The sequence below is a fragment of the Arachis hypogaea genome, chromosome 4 (assembly GCF_003086295.3).
Source record: "Arachis hypogaea cultivar Tifrunner chromosome 4, arahy.Tifrunner.gnm2.J5K5, whole genome shotgun sequence".
Classification (NCBI taxonomy): Eukaryota; Viridiplantae; Streptophyta; class Magnoliopsida; order Fabales; family Fabaceae; genus Arachis; species Arachis hypogaea.
In genome coordinates this window covers 72,466,760-72,487,198 of record NC_092039.1, presented here as the reverse complement: position 1 = coordinate 72,487,198, position 20,439 = coordinate 72,466,760, and positions in this window count along the sequence as shown.

The window sequence follows — 20,439 nt, the reverse complement described above, 5'->3', positions numbered from 1 at the left end:
TTTAAATTTCATAAAAGTACAACTTAAAGAATAGTGATCACAATTTCGTCCACCATCCTTGCTTGATCCAACAAGAGAGAAGTTGCAGAAAATTAAAAGAACAGATTGCAGAAGAAGAAGATTTAAAACAGCAAATGAAAATTGAGTTATGCAGTAAGAGAACAAGATGAATCGCAAATCAGGAATGAAACATAATTCCTTCCTTCCCAATCCAAAATTCCAAAACAGCAATCAAAACTAAGAGAGAGAGCTCTCATATCCTAATACTCCCTAGTGTGCTAGCCCCTTTTATAATGGAGCTCCCCTTTTGAAATGAGAGTGATGCCTTTATATAGGCTTTTTACAAAATGAAAATAAAATGAAATTGAAATTAAAAACAAATTCACAAAATGAAATTCCTAATCTAGCTTCTCTGTGTGCCTTTGAGTCATGTTGAGTGGGCTTTGCTTGCTTTGGATTTGAGGGAAAATGGGTCTTGGATGGCCTTGATTTAATTTGGTGAGGAATTGAATTTATATGAAAGTTGGCCCATATGTTGCTCCCAGGAGGCTGCCCTGCCCTTGTGGAGGGCAGGGCAGGATTTGGTGCGTGCGGCCATGGTGCGGGCGTGGCGTGCGAGCTTAGTGCGCAGGATGCTGCCCTGCCCTCGTGGAGGGCAGGGCAGAAAAATCTGGTGCGCCAATTTGGTGCTTGTGCGTGCTGCTGGTGCTGCCGAAGGATGCCTTGGTGCGCCAGTTTGGTGTGCTGGCCGTGCCACAACAAAATGCTGCCCTGCCCTCGCGGAGGGCAGGGCAGTGTTTCCAAAAATGAAGCTCCGTGTTCGAGACTTGGTGGATGCACACGCTACTTCTTTTCCTTGGTTTATTTTTGCTTATTTTTGGCCCTTAAAGATGCCTTCCGTTCCTGCCTTAATTTTACGCCAAATATGGATTTCTATATATCGTTGGAAAGCTCTGAATGTCAGCTTTCCAATGCAACTGGAAGCACATCAATTGGATATCTGTAGCTCAAGTTATAGCCCTTTGAAGTAGGCATGGTCATGCTGTGTGCGGCCAGATTTTAACTTAGCGAAAATTCTTGCTTCCAACCTCACTTTGCATCACGATTCTGCCCTGCCCTTGGCAAGAGCAGGGCAGTGTGCGTGCTGGCTGCTTCTTTCTTTCTTTTGGTCATGGGCCACGCTTTTAAAAGCGTGGCCTAAGGCTCCAAAGTGTACCCCAACTTCAAAGTGTACCCCAAAGCTCTTTTTTTCTCCTTTTTTGTGCTTCTTTGCTTCTTTTTCTTCTTATTTCCTACAAGATTTATAAAATTAAAATATCAAGAAAATATATCATTTAAGTACAAAAGCATTCAATATTTAAGCACAAATCATCAATTTCTTGTATGAAAAAGTATAGAAAAATAGGTATACGATGACATGTCATCACAACACCAAACTTAAACCTTGCTTGTCCCCAAGCAAGAAAAGAATCATGCAATAAAGATTGACAATCCAAGGTAAGAAGAATAGCAACTCAATGTTCATGGTTAGCTAGTTTTCTATGCATGCTTCAATCACAAAAGAAATGTAAATGATTGATGCTTCTATCTAGCTCATTTTATGAAATCTTTTTCTTATAATTCTTCCTTGAAACAAGCTTTTGATTTTTTTTTTTGTTAGCTTCTCCTTTTGGGTGCTTTGCCCCATGAGTAAATAACAAAGCTACGACTTCTAAATGCTTTGTTTTCAAGTATTATCACTTGATACATAAGCACCACAAGCATTTGAATTAGAGGACTTCATTAAGCTCATTTTTTTTCTTATCTTTGACTCTCTAATCATTGATGCTCAGAACCTTGAGCTTTGAGGGAGTGCTTTTGCACTTGAGCCTAGCCTTGACTTCTAAGTGTTTTGTTTTCAAGCATTTGGCTTGATACATAAACACCACAAGCACTTAGCAAATAAATTGCCATTGGTACTCAGAGCCTTCAGCTTTCTCATTCCTTCCCTTTTTCTTTTCTTGCTTTAATTATATTTGCTTCTTCAAGGTTTTCATGATTTCAAAAGATTTCACAAAAAGTACTAGATGAAAAACTTCAATTAAATAAAATCCAATGCAATTGAGCAACAATTAATCATACTAGCTTTCCAATACTTGTATGCACATGCTAAATTCTTCTTTAATTCCTTGTTTGTTTATGATCATGATGTTTTATTGCTTTTGAACCCACAGGATTCAAGTTGGTAGTTATAATGCCACAACAACATATTATAAATCAAAATTCAAGCTATGCTTATTCATACACACATGTAAACAGAAAAGATAATAAGACAATCATGCAATTTAAGTGCTGGAAACAAATTAGAAGAAAAGGAACTCTACAACCTTGTAGTTCATCTTCATTATTGTTGTCCTTTTTCTCCAATTCTTCCATTTCCCTTGCCAAACTTAGAGTGCTTGCTCATCCTCAAGCAACAATTAGAACAATGGCTATGGGGCTAAGATGGATCATGAATGTCTTATGCAATGAAATGTTAGCATTACATGTGTTGCAAGCAAGCAAAAATGAAAAATAACAATCAAGGCACAAGAGACAGCGACATTTTGATTGCAAGCATAAGAAGGTGTGCATAATACTTTGCATAAAGAATAAGTGGCACACCAAACTTAGTGTGACACTTTCACTTGGAATTGATGCAAGTATCCAGTAAAGATTTGAAGCAAATTGCGTTGCATAGCAACACCAAACTTAGAATGCAATCCTATGTCCACTTATTTGAACTAAAGCTAAACAAAAGAAACTGTTATTTGTTGAATACAATTACCAAGCCAAAAATCTGTCATGAATAAGGATCTCTTGATGTTGTATTAACAAAAACAGTTGATAAAAGAAAACTTAAAAATAAAGAGGTGACTAAAACAAAGAGAATGCAAACGAACTGTCAAAACAAAGAAAAATAACAATGCAAAGGCACTATGATTATGCAGACAAGTGATGTTGCTAGATGAGTTGCATAGAGAATAAGTGGCACACCAAACTTAGAATCTTGGTGTGTCACTTTCATTTTTGATTTGATGCAATCATCTAAAAAGATTGAAAATAATTTGTTGCAAGGCAACACCAAACTTAGAATGTAATCATATGCCAATTTATTGAGATTTAAACAAAGCATGGAGAAGAAATGTACCTACTGTCTACCTGTTCTTTACTTTCTTCCTCTTCTTCCAATTTGTTAAGTGGAATGACCTCAAAGGGGGAGAAGATTCAGCTACTGTCCCTTGCCTTGGCTTTTCCTCAGCAAGCTTTCTTTTGCAAATGGCTTGATTGATCTTGCTTGCTGGATTAGGGACAGGATTGGTGCTCTTGTTAGTTGCCTTCACTTCTTTGAATTCAAGACTTGGTTGCTGTGTGATTATTGGAGTTTTGTATTCATCCAGAGCTTTTTGAATTGGTGGTTTAATGAGCTTGTCCTTCATGTGCCTCTCTGTTTCCCTTGAGTTTGGACGTTCTTGATTGTCCTCCTCACTAGCTTGTTCTTCCACTTCCTCTTTTACACTCAACATTTGCTTTAATAGCTCTTTCATGGAGGAGGTTTGTTGATCTTCCCAAGCTTTCTTCATCTCCTCTTCATACCTTTCAATCATGGATTCAAGTGTTGAGGCGTTTTGGTCCAGGAAAGTTTGTGATAGTTGTGAGTTGTCATGTGCTCTTGTCATCTCAAGGGCAGTTTCAGGTTCAAATATTTCCACCACCTCTTTCTTCTTCACTAAAGATTCACTTGACTTAGTAGCCTCTTCCTCTTGTTTTTCCTCTTTCCTTGTTGCACTCACCAATTGAGCTAACATTATTTCCATGTTTTTGAATGAATTCTCTTGCTCGTTCCAGGATATTTGTGCCTCCCTCTCATATTTTTCAATCATGGTCTCAAGCTTTGAGAGGCTTTGGTTCATGGAAGTTTGTGTGGGTGGTGAATTTTGATAGAGGCTTTCTGTTGAAGCATGGTCAAGTGATGATATCTTTGGATGAATATCATATGGAGCATTAGAATTTCCTTCCCAGCCACCATTAGAATCATGACTAGCATCATTTTGTGGTGGAAGAAAATATACCATATGATTTTCTTGCTCATCTTGTGTCTGTGAAGCAAATCTCCATGGATTGGAGTGCTCAGAATCTGTGATTTCTTGGTGATATTCCCAACCACCATTAGAGATTGGTGATGGTGGGTAATATCCCATAAAATTTGTTTGATCATAAGATGAGTTGAACTCCATTTAAATTTTGTAAAACACAACACCAAGGGAAATTGAAATTCATATCTCAAAGATGAATTCCTTAGTGAGGCAATAACTCAAACACCTTGGTTTCAACTTAGAACAGAGAACAAAAATAAAGAAAATGCTTGATCTAGACTTCTCACCCACTTAATTATTGTTGATCTAATCAATCCCCGGCAACGGCGCCAAAAACTTGATGGTGTTTTTGTGGAAAAATGAATTTCCAACACACATATCCAACCGGCAAGTGTACCGGGTCGCATCAAGTAGTAATAACTCACTTAGAGTGAGATCGATCCCACAGGGATTGATGGATCAAGCAATTTTAGTGGGTGATTAGTTTAGTCAAGCTAACATTGAGTGAATTGTGTGAAATTGTAGCTAACAGAAAGTAAATGACAATGAATTTAAAGTTGCAAAATGTAAATTGGCAAGTAACTTAAAGAGCAAGAAATGTAAATTGCAAGAATCTTAAATGACAAGAAATATAAATTGCATCAAATATAAAGGAGAGTGGGTGCTGGAATTTCAGAAATTAAACAAGAGAAAATAAATTGCAATAAACAGAAGAACTAAAGATGAATTGAATTGCAGTAGATCTTAAGCAAAAGAGTAAAATGCCTTGAAGAATTTAAAAACAGAAAAGCAATGCTTAATTTGCAGCAATTAAAAGGATGTTGAAGATCTCAGGAGTGGAAGAGACTAGAAAACAAGTCTAGATCTCAAGTCCTTCCTTGATCCAACAAGAGAGAAGTTGCAGAAAATTAAAAGAATAGATTGCAGAAGAAGAAGATTTAAAACAGCAAATGAAAATTGAGTTATGCAGTAAGAGAACAAGATGAATCGCAAATCAGGAATGAAACAGAATTCCTTCCTTCCCAATCCAAAATTCCAAAACAGCAATCAAAACTAAGAGAGAGAGCTCTCAAATCCTAATACTCCCTAGTGTGCTAGCCCCTTTTCTAATGGAGCTCCCCTTTTGAAATGAGAGTGATGCCTTTATATAGGCTTTTTACAAAATGAAAATAAAATGAAATTGAAATTAAAAACAAATTCACAAAATGAAATTCCTAATCTAGCTTCTCTGTGTGCCTTTGAGTCATGTTGAGTGGGCTTTGCTTGCTTTGGATTTGAGGGAAAATGGGTCTTGGATGGCCTTGATTTAATTTGGTGAGGAATTGAATTTATATGAAAGTTGGCCCATATGTTGCTCCCAGGAGGCTGCCCTGCCCTTGTGGAGGGCAGGGCAGGATTTGGTGCGTGCGGCCATGGTGCGGGCGTGGCGTGCGAGCTTAATGCGCAGGATGCTGCCCTGCCCTCGCGGAGGGCAGGATAGAAAAATCTGGTGCGCCAATTTGGTGCTTATGCGTGCTGCTGGTGCTGCCGAAGGATGCCTTGGTGCGCCAGTTTGGTGTGCTGGCCGTGCCACAACAAAATGCTGCCCTGCCCTCGCGGAGGGCAGGGCAGTGTTTCCAAAAATGAAGCTCCGTGTTCGAGACTTGGTGGATGCACACGCTACTTCTTTTCCTTGGTTTATTTTTGCTTATTTTTGGCCCTTAAAGATGCCTTTCGTTCCTGCCTCAATTGTACGCCAAATATGGATTGCTATATATCGTTGGAAAGCTCTGAATGTCAGCTTTCCAACGCAACTGAAAGCACATCAATTGGACGTCTGTAGCTCAAGTTATAGCCCTTTGAAGTAGGCATGGTCATGCTGTGTGCGGCCAGATTTTAACTTAGCGAAAATTCTTGCTTCCAACCTCACTTTGCATCACGATTCTGCCCTGCCCTTGGCAAGAGCAGGGCAGTGTGCGTGCTGGCTGCTTCTTTCTTTCTTTTGGTCATGGGCCACGCTTTTAAAAGCATGGCCTAAGGCTCCAAAGTGTACCCCAACTTCAAAGTGTACCCAAAGCTCTTTTTTTCTTCTTTTTTGTGCTTCTTTGCTTCTTTTTCTTCTTATTTCCTACAAGATTTATAAAATTAAAATATCAAGAAAATATATCATTTAAGTACAAAAGCATTCAATATTTAAGCACAAATCATCAATTTCTTGTATGAAAAAGCATAGAAAAATAGGTATACGATGACATGTCATCAATGGTCTTCCTAGGATGATTGACGTGTTGGCCTCTTCTTCCATGTCCAACACAACGAAATCAGCAGGGAAGATGAATTCTCCCACTTTCACTAGCAAGTCTTCTACCACCCTATGTGGAAACTTAAATGTTCTGTCAGCCAATTGGAGTGCCATTCTTGTTGGCTTGGCTTCCTCAATCTTCATCCTTCTCATCATGGTTAGGGACATAAGATTTATGCTAGCTCCCAAATCACACAAAGCTTTCTCAATAGTGATGTCCCCTATGATACAGAGAATTTGAAAACTCCCTGGGTCTTTCAGCTTTTGAAATAGCTTCTTTTGTATGATGGAGCTGTATTTTTCAATCAATACTATGGTTTCCTTTGCCTCCTAGTTCCTCTTTTTGGTTATAAGCTCCTTTAAGAACTTGGCATAGAGTGACATTTGTTCTAATGCCTCAGTAAATGGTATGTTGATTTGGAGCTTCTTGAAGATCTCTAGGAACTTAGAGAACTGGCCATCCTTCCTATCTTTTCTTAGCCTTTGTGGGTATGGTGCCTTTGGCACATAGGGCTTCTAGACTGGTTTTGGTTGGGGTGAAGTTGGGATCTCCCCTTCATCCTCGTTCCCATGCTTTGATGCAACCTCTTCATGATTATCTTTGCTTGGGGTTCCTTCCTCTACAACCTTCCTACTTCTTAGAGTTATGGCTTTACATTCCCCTCTTGGGTTAGCCATGGTATCGCTGGGAAATATGTGTGTGGGAAGTGGGATTTGCTTTGACAAAATCCCCACTTGTGCCTCCAAATTTGAGATTGCTGCACCTTGATTTTTCAGATTTGACCTGTATTTCTCTTGATTAGCATTGACGTTAGGATTTTTGCCAGTAAAGAATTTCATAAAAACAGTCGCGTTGTAGATATAGTCTCTAAACCGACAAAAATCCCTTAGTACAAAGTTTTGGTTGTCACAAGTAACAAACCCCTTTAAAATTGATAATCGAGTATTAAACCTCGGGTCGTCTTCTCAAGGAATTGCAGGGAGGTATGTTCTTATTATTGGTTATGAGTTTGTAAATTTGGGGGTTTGAGAAAGTAGTGGTAAGGTTTTCAGAAATTAAGGGAGCAGTATGTTGAATGGCAAGTAACATAAAATAATAATAATAAAATCTCTTGGCAAGGTATAAGAATTGGAGGTCCTATCCTTGTCAACAGTGATGAAATTTGGATTTTAATCTCACTTTGTTAACCTCTAACTATGAAGGTAGATCAAATGGATTAATTAGCTTAATCCTCAGGTCCTAGTCAATTCCGATGGAAAGACTAGAGTTATTGGAGCAACTCCTAATTTCAATCACTGCTTTATTGACAGCTCAAGCGTTACCAATTACTTAACCAAAGCCAAAAGGAAGAAAATAGTAAATTTAATGAATAAAAAATGTCTTCAGATGGAGAGCAGTAATCATGTAAATAAAAGAAAGCAATCATGAATTGGAATACCTCAAATAACATTAATTAAGAAATAAATTCTAACATGGAGTTCGTAAACCAACATTAACAAACTAAAATAAAATAATAAAATAAAGAACCTGGGATTGAGAGTTACTCCTAAAACTAAGAGAAGTCCTAATCCTAAGAGAGATAGGAGAGAACCTCTCTCAAAACTAATCTAAATCATGAGAAGTGAATTATGAGTGAATGATAATGAATGGATGCATTCCCCCACTTTATAGCCTCTAATCTGTGTTTTTTGGGCCGAGAACTGGGTCAGAAACAGCCCAGAATTCGCTGGTTGCGAATTTAACTTCGCTGATTTTTGTCACTTGCGACGCGGCCGCATGGAGCACGTGGTCGCGTTGCCTAGCGTCAGGGCCACTATGGCATATTATATATTAAATCGAAGCCCAAGCCCCGGACGTTAGCTTTCCAACGCAATTGGAACCGCGTCGTTTGGACCTCTGTAGCTAAAGTTATCACTGTTTGAGTGCGAAGAGGTCAGGCTGGACAGCTTAGCAGTTTCTCCAACTTCTTGTATTCCTTCCACTTTTGCATGCTTCCTTTCCATCCTCTGAGCCATTCCTGCCTTGTAATCTCTGAAAACACTTAACACACATATCAAGGCATCTAATGGTATAAGGGGAGAATTAATATTAATAAAATTAAGGTCAAACAAGCATGTTTTCAATCAAAGCACATAATTAGGAAGGCAAATACAAACCATGCAAATAGTATGAATAAGTGGGTGAAGAGTTGATAAAATCCACTCAATTAAGCACAAGATAAACCGTAAAATATGGGTTTATCAACCTCCCCACACTTAAACAATAGCATGTCCTCATGCTAAGCTCAAGAGAAACTATAAAGAAATGAAGATGAATGGTAGAATGCATGAGATGCAACCTATGAATGCAACTAAATAAAAAATGTTTCTACTTACTTGGTTAAAAGTAAATAAATCCCCAAGAATAAATATGAACTGGATTTCACTAATTCAAATCATAAAAATAAAGTACAAATAGACTTGTAGAAGAAAATAGCTCATGAAAGCCGGGAACAAAGAATCGAGCATCGAACCCTCACTTAGTAGTGTATATCACTCTAATCACTGAAGTATTTTAGGTTCGATTCTCTCAATTCTCTACTAACCTTGCTTTCTAAGGCTTGCTCTTCATTTAACAATCAACATAAATTTAATGCATAAATACACATATCAAGAGGTCTTTTAAGGGTTGTAATGGGGTTAGGGTCAAGGTAGGATTGTGTTTGGCCAAGTGGACTAAAATCTGAATCCTTAATTAACTTAAACTTTCCCACCTAACTTAAACAATCCATGTAATCACAATACAACATCTAACCATCCATTAACCATGTTTTCCACATATTCATGCATTCTAATTTCAAGTGTAACTCATATGCATTGCTTTCACCGCTTACTTTGGGGCATTTTGTCCCCTTTCACTTATTTTGCTCTCTTTTATTTATATATATATATATATATATATATATATATTTCTTTTGTTTTTCTCAATGCATATGATTAATTTATTGAATGCATGAACATGTCCTAAACATTTCTTTCACATTTTCAGAAAATTCTAGCATACTCAATTCTCAAACCAGATGTTTCCAAACCAACTCTTCCCCACACTTAATTCATAAGCATTCTCACTAATCTAAGCTAACCAAGGATTCAAATTAAAGACATTATTGTTTTTCGCTTAGAGTTAATGATGTGCTAAAGTAAAGAATAAAGGGGTAAAATAGGCTCAACATTGGTTTGCAAGGGATAATGAAAGGTAAGGCCATATGGGTATGTAAGCTTAGTGAAACAAAGGCCTCAATCATGTAAGTTCATGCATACATCAAATAATGGAAATATAGAATTAAGCAAGACAGAGATCACAATTTTAGAGAGAAAAACACACACCAGAAATAAAATATTGGTTGATAAAATGCAACCAATCAAATAGGCTCAAAATCTCACTGGTTTTGTGTTCGAGCTCTAAACTATGTTCCAAAATAATATTTCTTCAAACAAGTTTTTCAAAAAGTTTTATTAAAATTAGTGAAATACTATAAGAATTTCTTTGAAAAAGAAGAATATTACTTTAACCAAGTAGTAAAATATGCACAAAAATAATTAAACATGCAAATGCAACAACTAATCTACAAAGAAAGTTTAAACATTGGTGTTGAGACAAGAAAGTACTAACCCATGGAGATCGGTATCGACCTCCCCACACTTAAATATTGCACCGTCCTCGGTGCATGCTGAGATGTGCAGGTGAACGGGGGTTGTGGTTCCTCAGCTGGTGCTTTCTTGTAGAGGTTTTCTCTTTACCCATTTTGGTGGCCAGCCTGAAAAAGAGAGAAGAGAAAGGCACATGAAGTCAAAGGGGTAGAGCAAAGAGGAGGGCGGTACGAGTGATAATCATGCCAAGCAAAAGAAATAGTGAATGAAAGACATGGTTGCGATTCCATGTGATCAGTTCATCAATGGAAATATAGCAAGGCATGAGAAGTATTGGATGCAAGATGTTTATTAGCATGCCGGCAAGGGCATGAGTAGCATAGATCAAGCATCAAAAGCTTTTAATGTATTGTTAGTCGTGAGAAACTAACAATAACGTTTGTATTAACAATTATATTTAATTAATAAAATAGTAAAGGGAATTTGTGAAAAGCAGGCATTTATAGTAGTAGATTAAAAGAAATCTTAAAAATAGTGCACAATGCCATACGGACGTTTTCACAAACACATAGCATGCACGGAAAATAATCTATTTGAAAGTATTAAATTGAACATGCAAGCAACCCTTTAAAAATTAATATAATTGTCAAACAATTCCCTTAATAATCCACAAGCAAAATATGGTAAATAATTACCCAAATAAATTTCTAACACCAACGAAAATAATGCAATGAATGAAAGTATGCAAATGAATTAAAATAAAATAAAAAGAAAAATAAGAAGAATTAGAAGGGAAAGAATGGAAGAAGAAGTAAGGAAGAAAGGAGGGAGGGAAAAAATTAGGATTGGGGAAGAAGAGATAAGATATTTGGCAAATTGGGATATGTTGTGCAGCGCAGGCGATGCGGACGCGTGGGGCACGCGTTTGCGTGATTGCGCTTTAAGTAAGGGGACGCGGTCACGTCGGTCACGCGGTCGCGTGACCCATGTGATGCTTCTGGCGCGAGTGCAGCCTCGCGCTTGCACGACTCTCTGTTCAAATTAATTTATTTGCCAAAATTGGGGTGACGCGATCGCGTGGGTGACGCAGTCGCATGGATGGCCATTTTTGGAAAACGATGCGGCCGCGTGGGGCACGCGGTCGCGTGGGAGGGCTTGGGCTTCTAGCACGAGTCCAGCCCAATTCCAGCACAACTTTCGGCCATGCACCTTTTTGACGTCGAAAATCAGGGCACGCGGCCGCGTGGGTTGATGGTGTTTTGTGGAAAAAATGAATTTCCAACACACAAATCCAACCGGCAAGTGTACCGGGTCGCATCAAGTAGTAATAACTCACTTAGAGTGAGGTCGATCCCACAGGGATTGATGGATCAAGCAATTTTAGTGGGTGATTAGTTTAGTCAAGCTAACATTGAAGTAAATTTGGATGAAGTGTAGCCAACAGAAAGTAAATTGACAAGAATTGTAAATGACAGAATGTAAATAGGCAGGAAGCTTAAAGAACAAGCAATGTAAATTGCAGAAATTTAAATGACAAGAAATGTAAATTGTAGGAAATGTAAAGGGGATTGGGTGCAGGAAATTTAAAACTTCAATAAGAAAATGTAAAATGCAATCAAGCAAAGAAGTAAAAGATGAAGTAAGTGCAGCAGATTCAAACAGAGATGAAAAATTGCTTGAAGAACAAGACAGAAAGAAACTTAGCTCAATTGTAAAATCTAAAAAAGGATTTGAGGGTCCAAGAAGAGCAATGAAATCAAGAAGCAAATCTGGATCTCAATTCTCCTTTGCTCAGTCAGAAAATATATTGCAAAAGAAACTGAGGTTTAAAAATAGCAGAGAAGATTAAAACCCAATCCTTAGATCAATTGAGAGGAAGAGTGGAAGATGATTCTTAGAATTTGAATCAATGGAGCTCTTCAACCTCAATTCAAGATCCAAAACAGAAAAGCTAAAGTTGCAGAAAAAGAAGATTTAAAACAGCAAATGAATTTTGAATTATGCAGAAAGATTAACAAGAGATCTCAAGGTGGAATTGAAACAGAAGTTCTTCAATTCTCCACCCAAGATCCAAAACGAAAATGAAAACTAAGAGAGCTTTCTAATGGAGCCGCCTCCCCACAAAGATGGAAATGATGCCTTATATAGGCTTTACAAAATAAAATGAAAATGAAATTAAAACAAATTACAAAAATGAAAATCCTAATTTAATTGATCCATGTGCCTTTGAGTGATGATGTGGGCTTTGCTTGCTGAGGAGAAATGGGTTTGGTTGGCCTTGATTCAATTTGGAGAGGAATTGAATTTAAATAAAATTTTGGTTGAATTTTGGCCCATGTTGCTCCCAGGAGGCTGCCCTGCCCTTGTGGAGGGCAGGGCAGAAAATGGTGTGTGTGGCCCTCGTGCGTGCGTGTGGTGCGTGTTGGTGCTGCAGGATGCTGCCCTGCCCTCGCGGAGGGCAGGGCAGAACTTTTTGGTGCGCCAGAATGGTGCCCGTGCGTGCTGTTGGTGCTGCCGAGTGATGCCTGTGCGCCAGAATGATGCTGCCGAGCCTTCCCTTGGTGCGCCAGAATGGTGCGTGTGTGTGCATCACCAAAATGCTGCCCTGCCCTCGCGGAGGGCAGGGCAGTGTTTCCAAAAGTGAAGTTCCAAGTTCGAAACTTGGTGGATGCACACGCTACTTCTTTTCCTTGGTTTTCTTGGCACCAAAGTAAGGCCTAGTTTCTTGCTTCCTCATGGCCCTTAAAAATGCCTTTCGTTCCTGCCTGAATTGTACGCCAAATATGGATTGCTATATATTGTTGGAAAGCTCTGAATGTCAGCTTTCCAACACAACTGGAAGCACATCAATTGGACATCTGTAGCTCAAGTTATAGCCCTTTGAAGGAGGCATGGTCATGCTGTGAGCGCCCAAATTTTACCTTAGCGAAAATTCTTGCTTCCAACCTCACTTTGCATCACGATTCTGCCCTACCCTTGGCAAGAGCAGGGCAGTGTGCGTGCTGGCTGCTTCCTTCTTTGATTTGGTCATGGGCCACGCTTTTAAAAGCGTGGCCTAAGGCTCCAAAGTGTACCCCAAATTCAAAGTGTACCCCAAAGCTCTTTTTTTCTTCTTTTTTTGTGCTTCTTTGCTTCTTTTTCTTCTTATTTTCTACAAGATTTATAAAATTAAAATATCAAGAAAATATATCATTTAAGTACAAAAGCATTCAATATTTAAGCACAAATTATCAATTTCTTGTATGAAAAAGCATAGAAAAATAGGTATATGATGACATGTCATCATGGGTCACGCGATCGCGTGGGAGGCCATCATGCCCATGTGACGCGGACGCGTCAGCGATGCGATCGCGTGGGTCGATTTGTGCCACTGGCATGCCTCCAGCCATGCTCCAGCGTGACTCTCTATTCGTTTTTATTTTTCTCTTCTTCCCTTGCGACGCGGACGCATCGTTGATGCGGTCGCGTCGCGTAGCGAAATTTTTTTTTTAATAACTGAAAAATGCAGAATGCAGAATGCAATGCTTAATGTGAATGAGATGCAAAATTCCAGGTTCAATATAACAAAATAAAATAAAATTCAAAAACAAATAAAACTAAATAAAAATGAAAAAGGATGATCATACCATGGTGGGTTGTCTCCCACCTAGCACTTTTAGTTAATGTCCTTAAGTTGGACATTTGATGAGCTTCCTATCATGGTGGCTTATGCTTGTACTGATCCAGGAATCCCCACCAATGTTTATATTTCCAGTAGCCTCCGGGGTCCCAAACTAAGCATGTAAAGCCCTTAAGATGCTTCAAACAGATTCTTAGGCTCCCGGTGTGACAAATGCCAGAACAGATTCCAGGATCCCAAACTTTACTTTTACACCCGTTTTTGTCTTGATCTGCATTTTTCCAGCCGGGTAAAAAGTGATCTGAATTCTCACTATAGCGACCATACAGCTTCCTAGACCCATTCAGTTGAGCTCTATACCAACCTTTGCGTTTAAACTTAAAGCTTCCAACCATAATGAACCTTGCAGGACAATTCTTACCACTGACCATCTTCCTTTTACTCTTGATGCCACAAAGAGCTCTAAGTTGACCATCCGTCTCCAGTAGCCCATATTCAAGTGGGATTAGAAAGCTATGGGATATGAATTTTACCCACTTGAATGTTGTGAAGGATGATGGCGACTTAGGGGGAGGTATCTTTAATGAAATTGCAAGCTCCACTCCCTTGTGCTCTTCTCTGATAATTACCACCTCTTTGCAAACTTCTTCAATTTCAACCTCTTCTTCTTGGTAGCTCTCTTTCAATTCAATCTCCTTTTCATTGCTTTCCAAGGGCATGGGAGGTTGTGCTTCTTCTTCTTGAATCTCCATCTCTTGATCAACCTCTTCCAAGTCTTCAACTATGATATGCTTTGGAGGTTGTACACCCTCTTCAGCATCAATTTCAACCGTCTTGGAAGGAGGCTCTATGTCTTGTCTTTCCCATGGAGGTTCTGCATCTCCTAAGTTTTCAACCACTTCTTCTTCTTCTTGAACAATGACAGCTTCTTCTACTTGTTCTAGTACGAATTCATTCTCTGTCTTGTTCACTGGGATTTCTGGTATCTCCTTCATGCTACGCTCTTCACTAGCTGAGCCTTGTATATTTAAGCGTCTAATAGCCCATTGAATTAATACTTGCCCCAATTGTTGAGTAGTTGCCTGAAATCGATCCATTGTTTCCTTGAGACGATCCTTTGCCTCTTGATGCACTCGGTTTTCATAAGTAGGATCATAATGCTCTTGGATTGATGGATATGGAGATGGTGAATATTGAAGTGGTGGTTCTTGTGAGTAATTGGGTTGGAATTGGGGTGGTTCTATATATGAGTCGTATGGCTCATAAGGTGGTTGGTATGGTGGTTGAGGGTTAGGGTCATATGGAAGTGAATGGCGGAAAGGGGCTTGTGAGTGTGGTGGGTTGGGGTTGTGTTGAAAGGATGATCTCTGAGCATAGGGTGGGGCTTGTTGGTAGCTACAAGGTGGTCCACCATATCTATCAGCTTGGGATGCATTGTAGCCTGGTCTTTGTCCATGATATCTAGGATGGTGTTGTTGCCTAAAGGGTTGATTAGATCCTCTTGGCTCTATCCATCCTTGATTGGTCTGACCTTGATGCATATTCCTGCTGTGGTTTCTATCTCCTTCAACAAAATTAGAACCAAACTCAAAGCGAGAGGGGTGAGAATTCATAGTAATTAATAAAAATTAAAAACAAAAATAAATAAACAAGCAAAATAATTTTTTTTATTATTTACAATAACCAATAATAAGGCACACGTTTGCAATTCCCCAGCAACGGCGCCATTTTGACGTTAGGATTTTTACCAGTAAAGAATTTCATAAAAACAGTCGCGTTGTAGGTATAGTCTCTAAACTGACAAAAATCCCTTCGTACAAAGTTTTGGTTGTCACAAGTAACAAACCCCTTTAAAATTGATAACCGAGTATTAAATCTCGGGTCGTCTTCTCAAGGAATTGCAGGGAGGTATGTTCTTATTATTGGTTATGAGTTTGTAAATTTGGGGATTTGAGAAAGTAGTGGTAGGGTTTTCAGAAATTAAGGGAGCAGTATGTTGAATGGCAAGTAACATAAAATAATAATAATAAAATCTCTTGGCAAGGTATAAGAACTGGAGGTCCTATCCTTGTCAACAGTGATGAAATTTGAATTTTAATCTCACTTTGTTAACCTCTAACTATGAAGGTAGATCAAATGGATTAATTAGCTTAATCCTCAGGTCCTAGTCAATTCCGATGGAAAGACTAGAGTTATTGGAGCAACTCCCAATTTCAATCACTGCTTTATTGATAGCTCAAGCGTTACCAATTACTTAACCAAAGCCAAAAGGAAGAAAATAGTAAATTTACTGAATAAAAAATGTCTTCAGATGGAGAGCAGTAATCATGTAAATAAAAGAAAGCAATCATGAATTGGAATACCTCAAATAACATTAATTAAGAAATAAATTCTAACATGGAGTTCGTAAACCAACATTAACAAACTAAAATAAAATAATAAAATAAAGAACCTGGGATTGAGAGTTACTCCTAAAACTAAGAGAAGTCCTAATCCTAAGAGAGAGAGGAGAGAACCTCTCTCAAAACAAATCTAAATCATGAGAAGTGAATTATGAGTGAATGATAATGAATGGATGCATTCCCCCACTTTATAGCCTCTAATCTGTGTTTTCTGGGCCGAGAACTGGGTCAGAAACAGCCCAGAATTCGCTGGTTGCGAATTTAACTTCGCTGACTTTTGTCACTTGCGACGCGGCCGCATGGAGCACGCGGTCGCGTCGTCTAGCGTCAGGGCCACTATGGCATATTATATATCAAATCGAAGCCCCGAATATTAGCTTTCCAACGCAACTAGAACCGCGTCGTTTGGACCTCTGTAGCTAAAGTTATCATTGTTTGAGTGCGAAGAGGTCAGGCTGGACAGCTTAGCAGTTTCTCCAACTTCTTGTATTCCTTCCACTTTTGCATGCTTCCTTTCCATCCTCTGAGCCATTCCTGCCTTGTAATCTCTGAAAACACTTAACACACATATCAAGGCATCTAATGGTATAAGAGGAGAATTAATATTAATAAAATTAAGGTCAAAGAAGCATGTTTTCAATCAAAGCACATAATTAGGAAGGCAAATACAAAACCATGCAAATAGTATGAATAAGTGGGTGAAGAGTTGATAAAATCCACTCAATTAAGAACAAGATAAACCATAAAATATGGGTTTATCAAGCATCTATCTTTTTGTCAGTTTGTGCTTGTCTGTCCATGAGGGTGAAGACTGCTCCTGAGATCTGGGATGACAGTTGTGCCATTGCAACCTCCATCCTCTCGAAGTTGCTCTTGATTTCGCATGGTTGCATAATTAAGGATGGTTCATCTTAATTGAGGTTGTTGTGTATGGGTTGGTTGTTATGGTAGGGTCTATGGTTCCCTGTTTGATGGTTGGGGTTGTGCTTGGGATGCTGATTTGATGAATAAGGCTTGTTGTGGTCCTGGTTGTGGTTTTGTTGATTTCCCCACCCAAAGTTTGGGTGGTTCTTCCGACCTTGGTTGTATGTCTTAGAGTGTGGGTCATATGGTGTTCTGGATGAATTGTGCATATAATTAGCTTGTTCCCAATCACCTTCAGATTCTGATGCATTCCCTTCTTGTTGAGGAGTTTGGTCTTGAATGACTGAGGCTTGGTTGGCCTCCATCCTCTTGATTAAGGCTGCTATTTGTTCTACAATTGTCTTGTTCTGAGCTAACAAAGCATCTACATAGTTGAGTTCTAGCATTCCCTTCTTCCGAGTCCTTTCCGAGGCATAGAAATACTCATTTTCAGCTACAGTCACAATGACATCTATGGCCTCTTCAATGGTTTTCTTTTTGTTGAGTGAGCCTCCTGAAGAATGATCCACTGCCTTCTTTGCTTCATAGGATAGTCCCTCATAAAAGATATGAAGTTATACCCATTCATTGAACATTTCCGGTGGGCATCTTCTTGTTAGATCTTTAAATCTCTCCCAGGCCTCATAGAGTGTTTCTCCATCTTGTTGTCTGAAAGTTTGCACCTCATCTCTCAGCCTGTTGATTCTTTGTGGAGGGTAAAATCTTGCAAGGAATCTGTTCACGACCTCCTCCCATGTAGTTAGACTGTCCTTGGGGAATGATTCCAACCACTTTGTTGCCTTATCTCTGAGTAAGAAAGGGAACAAGAGTAGTTTGTAGATGTCAGGGTGTATCCCGTTGGACTTTACAGTATCGCATATCCTCAAGAATGTGCTGAGATGTTGATTAGGGTCTTCTTGGGAACTTCCTCTATATGAGCAATTATTCTGAATAAGTGTGATGAGCTTAGGCTTCAGCTCAAAATTATTGGCATGAATTGTTGGCTTTAGGATGCTGCTACCATAATTTCCTGGATTTGGGTTGATGTAGGAGCCTAAGACTCTCCTTTCTTGCCCATCATGATTGACTGGACCTTCTCTGGCATGGTTATGAACTTCTTCCTCATGGTGATTCTCCATATTATCCTCCAAGTTTGTTTCAAAATACTCTTCCTCTTCCTCAGCACCAACGACTCTCTTCCATCTTGCTTCCCTCCTTAATCTAAGGAAGGTCCTCTCAGGTTCAGAATCAAAGGAAGTTGAAGCCCCGCTTCTCCTACCTGTCATACAACCAACCAAGGCAAAAAAAAAGCAAGAAAGAAAATGGATGAAGAAATTACTTTTGTTAGAGTAGTTGTTAGTGTGAGTGGTGCAATTGATCAAACAGTTAGAAGAGTGAAAATATAGACACTAAATAAGATAATCAAAGAAGAACAAAATAGAGCTCAAAATATAATTAAAAAATGCTAAATAAAAGAAATTAAAATAATAAGGAATTTAAATTGTGTAATCTAGCTTTCCAATCAATTTAATCACTGTCAAATTTAAGCCAATCCCCGGCAACAGCACCATAAAACTTGATGACCCAGAATTCACTACCCACAAATAATGAATCCGTTCTTTGGCAAGCGCACCAAATTGTCGTCAAGTAATAACCCACAGTAGAGTGGGATCATATCCACAGAGATTCATTGGATTAAGCAAGCAATAGTTGATTAATTAGCCTAGTTAGACAAGCATAATTGGATGATAAGCAACAGAAAATATGAAAAGCAATAAAGTGCAAGAAAGTAAATGGCAAGGAAAGTAAAGTACAATAAAGTAAAGTGCTGGAAATGTAAAGTGCAGAAAATTTAAATAACCATAAAGTAAATAAAAGAAAGAAAGATAAAATAAACATTGGGATAAAGAGATATTGCATTCTCTAGATTAATTGACTTCATCTCATCTTCAATCATGCAACTCATTGACCTCTTGGCAATCATGATTGATTGAACACCAATCCCTTGCTGATTCAGTCTCTCAAATCTTGATCAATAGCCAATTCCTTGGTCCAATTTCTCATGAGAAGAGATGAAGAATGGTCCTTGATTATACCACACACTTTCCTAGATCCAAGTAGAGGGAAGATTATATGTCACCATATCCAAACACCAAAACCCAAATCTATTCAAGTGTGAGAAAGAATTTCAAGCATGGTTTTATGTTTCCTCTTCCAAGGTTCCCATAAAACCTAATTACATTCAATTTATTTTCCAATATAATTGAATGCTAGAATGAAGAACGCAATTCTTTCAAGTAAATCAAAGAGAGATGAAGAGAAGAAGAAGAAGAATAAAAACAATCAATCCATTGAAAAACAATAGAGCTATCTTTCCCAATGGAAAGAGTTAGTGATTCATAGCTAAAATATTTACAAGGAAAGAAAGAAAAGAGAAGAAATTGATGGTGAACGGAGAGGGTCCTAAGACTTCCCTCAATCCAACATGAGTAATTCTATGAAACTAAGGCCCTTATATAGGCTCTCCTAAATTACAAAGTTAAATGAAATTAAAAGCAAATTACAATGAAATGAAAATAAACTATTCTAGACTCTTCTTGTGGCCTTGATTGATTGATAAGTGTGGCTTGAATGAGAGTTTGAGTGGGCTTGATTGAAGGTTGAGGGCTACAGGGAGAAGTTGGCATGTGGTTCCAAGTGTCACTCCCACTTGATTTTGTCCTTTGGAGTATGACCCACTTTGCAACGTTGAAAGTATGGAGTTGGTTGGGCCACAAAATGAATGTCCACTATAAAGTATTATATATTGTTGGAAAGCCCTAAATGTTATCTTTCCAACGCATTTAAAATCAACTCATTTTAACCTCTGTAGCTCAAGTTATGCCCATTTGAAGGTAGATAGGTCAGTCTGTCAGGTAGCCCGGCGTGCCACGCCCACTCTCTAGCGTGCCACGCCCATATATTATGAAACTGGCATGCCACGCCCACTCTTTGGTGTGCCACACCTTAAATGATGCTCTCTGGCCATTAGAACTGGCGTGCCACACCCAGAACCCCAGGTGGCACGCTCATTATGAAAATAAAGCTGGTGTGCCACGCCTTCGATATCAAGTGGCACGCCCAGGTTTTGCAATGCTGAATTAATGGCCTTTTGCACCTCTCGCTTTAACGTCCACCCTAAAGTGTTATATATCGTTGGAAAGCTATTGATGTCAGCTTTCCAAAGCCACCAAGATCACGTCATTTGAATCTCTACAACTCAAGTTATGTAACTTTGATGAAGAAGAGGTCAGACTCATAACTCTGCAGTGACGTCTTTGAAAGCCCTGTGTTTTCGGGGTTAATATCTTCATCAATTCTAGTGTCTATCATAAAGTGTTATATATTTTTTGAAAGCTCTGGATGTCTACTTTTTAATGGCACTGGAATCACCCCATTTGGAGTTGTTTAACTCAAGATATCTTTATTTGAATGAGAGGAGGTCAGGCT